This window comes from Tamandua tetradactyla, chromosome 8 (assembly GCF_023851605.1).
Source record: "Tamandua tetradactyla isolate mTamTet1 chromosome 8, mTamTet1.pri, whole genome shotgun sequence".
Taxonomy (NCBI): Eukaryota; Metazoa; Chordata; class Mammalia; order Pilosa; family Myrmecophagidae; genus Tamandua; species Tamandua tetradactyla.
Genome location: NC_135334.1, coordinates 18,518,438 through 18,521,114, shown reverse-complemented (window position 1 = coordinate 18,521,114; position 2,677 = coordinate 18,518,438). Strand labels below are relative to the sequence as shown.

General features: G+C 37.4%; 1 long non-coding RNA gene across 7 annotated transcripts in view; it reads right to left on the bottom strand.

Annotated features, from left to right (window-relative positions):
- Window positions 1–2,677, bottom strand: part of LOC143644096 (uncharacterized) — a 301,622-nt gene that overhangs the window by 90,096 nt on the left and 208,849 nt on the right. The gene's annotated exons all lie outside the window — the stretch shown is intronic.

Sequence of the window (2,677 nt, the reverse complement as noted above, 5' to 3'; positions counted from 1 at the left end):
CTGTTGAGAAAAAAAAAAAATTAAGGAGGGCTTTAAAAAAAAAAGAGGAAAGCAAAGAAGGATGAGGTGTTCGCGGAATTCTTTGAAGCTTTAAGGATGACTCAGCAATCGCCAAGGGGCGGCTACAATTAAGTGACTTTGTTGAAAGAACTCTAATAAAACTCAGCCCTTCCCTGTAATCTCAGAACAAGATTGCACCACTAAAGAAAATGTTAAACAATATATTTGAAAGTGGGGGACTGTGGTTTTGCTGGAAGTTGCTTCACGGGTGGGGGAACTCAGGGATGAGTCACAGACTTCTTAGATGAAGTGCACCAAGACTATAGAAGTGGGGTTGGGTTTCTGCCTTCTCCTCTTTTCTCTCGGGATTTCTGGCTCCACTAGGAGCCAAAGCGGCACGTGGGCTGGCCCCTGGGCAGTGAGAAATTGTGAAACCAATGACATTAAGCTTCACTGGTAGCAGTAAGCATACAACGTATACATTGTATAAACAAATCCTGAGCTCTGGAGCAGAGAAGAGTTTTGTGGAGTATTTTTGGACCCCTGAGAATCATTAGTGACAGGCTGTCTCTGGGGAAAGAGCACCTATTCATCTGAGATGGATGCTAGGCAGATTTTTAAAATTCTTTGGGGAAAAAGAAAATCACAGTTCCTCTTAGTAACTAATTTCTATCTTTACCCATTTAGTCCATTAAATTCAGCACTACAAATACCCCAAATATCTCCTGTTCTAAACTAGCCTTTGCAGGCATGGATGAACAACTGTTTATCCACCATAGAAAATTCTGAATACTTCATATATTTGCACATCTCAAACTAAACTCACAATGGAAAATCCAGGTACTCTCGTCGCCTTTCCCAATTTGAGAACTTTCCTCTTTTTCCAGCTAGGTGCTGTTTGCCTCGTTTTTCCTAATTCTGGTAAATAACTGGAGATTGAGTGGAGGGTTTATATGTTCACATCTTAAGGGAAAGAAAATATTGTTATATATAAACATACAAGGGTTAAGAACTGGAGAGCTGAATTTAACATTTCCATATTAAGTTTTCAAAATGCTTGTATTAAAAAAAATGCTTGTATTGATTTTTTAAAAATATTCTGGAATAAACCCAGTGTACAATATTATATTTATAAGCTATTTTGCAAGACAAACTGTTCCCTTTCATTCATAAATGAAGCTGCTTGGTGTTAAATCACTAATTACCATGAATGAAGGGGATGTGACTTCTCTAGAATTGTCCAGAAGGCTATAAAAGCAAGCTACTACAATTTGATATTCTTCTTGAAAGAGAAAAATATTGTCCTAATTGTTTTTCTTTTGTTCTGAATAGAAAAATAGGTTAGTAGATTTTCTTTTCTTTTTTTTTTTTTTTCATTTTGGCCTTCCTATAGGAGGTGAAAGGGGATGTTCTGTTTTTTATCAACCAGAATGGTATTTGTTTGAATTGAAACACAGCCAGGGTCCAAAGAAAGTATACTATGATCTTCTGAAGTAGGAAGAACTTTCTTTCTCTCATGGGACAGAAAGTGGAAATTTCATTTTCCTTTTGTTTCTCCACCTTGGTCAATACCGACGAGTGAATCCACTTCTCCACACATGTCCACAAACGCGAGCTGAGATCCAAGACAAAAAACAAAGGAAGCTGACTCCTTGATTCTGACCAGGCCAGAACACGCATTTGAGTTTGGGATGGATTTAGATGAGCGATTCAATAACTTAATATAGTGGCAAGAAGTCTGGGGGCTTAAGAATCAAATCCCACTGTGATCTTGGTGAGGATTTTGCTCTTTTCTGGGCAGCAGCTTAGTAGATGGGGTCAGTCTTTTAATTTACTTAACAATTTGCAGAGAGCTTTCCCATTGAAGCACTTAATCGTTTCGCCCCAACTCAATTTCCTCATCCATGCAATTGGGTTATAACAACTTATTGTGCAGGCCTATCGTAAGGACTAAGTAAAGTGTATATATATATAAGATGCTTAGTATAGTGCCTGGGACATAAAAGCTGATGAGTGTTTCCTTGGCCACCTGGCCCTTATATGGTGCTGATGCTAAATAGTAAGTAAAGCTGCTCAATAAAGTAATGTTGACCAGAGAAACCTTCTGGGCCCCTTCCCTCCTCAAAATATACAGCTAACTAAGAACAGTCCTCTAATGTTGAAAATTTTATTAGATCTTTACTAAGGAAAGCTGTCACCCTACACCTACTAACATAAACCCTTGGACACTTACTAGGTCGTGTACTGTAATAAGCACTAGACACAAGCTGTCTCGTTTCCTTTCTCCCATAACCCTTTGGGCTCAATACTACAGTTATTTCCCTTTGCTTCATACTCACTTAATCATCAATCCAAAAGAATCCTAATAAGTATTTTTAAAATATTTATTTTATGCAAGAAGGTTTTATCATTGCAAAGAATCTGTATAAGGCCTTCCTGAGTTCTGGTTTGCAAATATTGTTCAAAGCAAAACACTAAAATACAGCTTCCATCCTCCAGAGAGTAACATTTTCACCACAGAGAGGTAACAATTTAGATTAGAGGGTCCACTTCCATCTTCTTTTTTTAATCACATGGGTGCTTTCTACCTTTGATTATATTTACAAATTTATAATAAATAAGAGTGGCACAAACTCCCATTTATATCTGTTTAAGAACTATAGCCCAATATCTACAA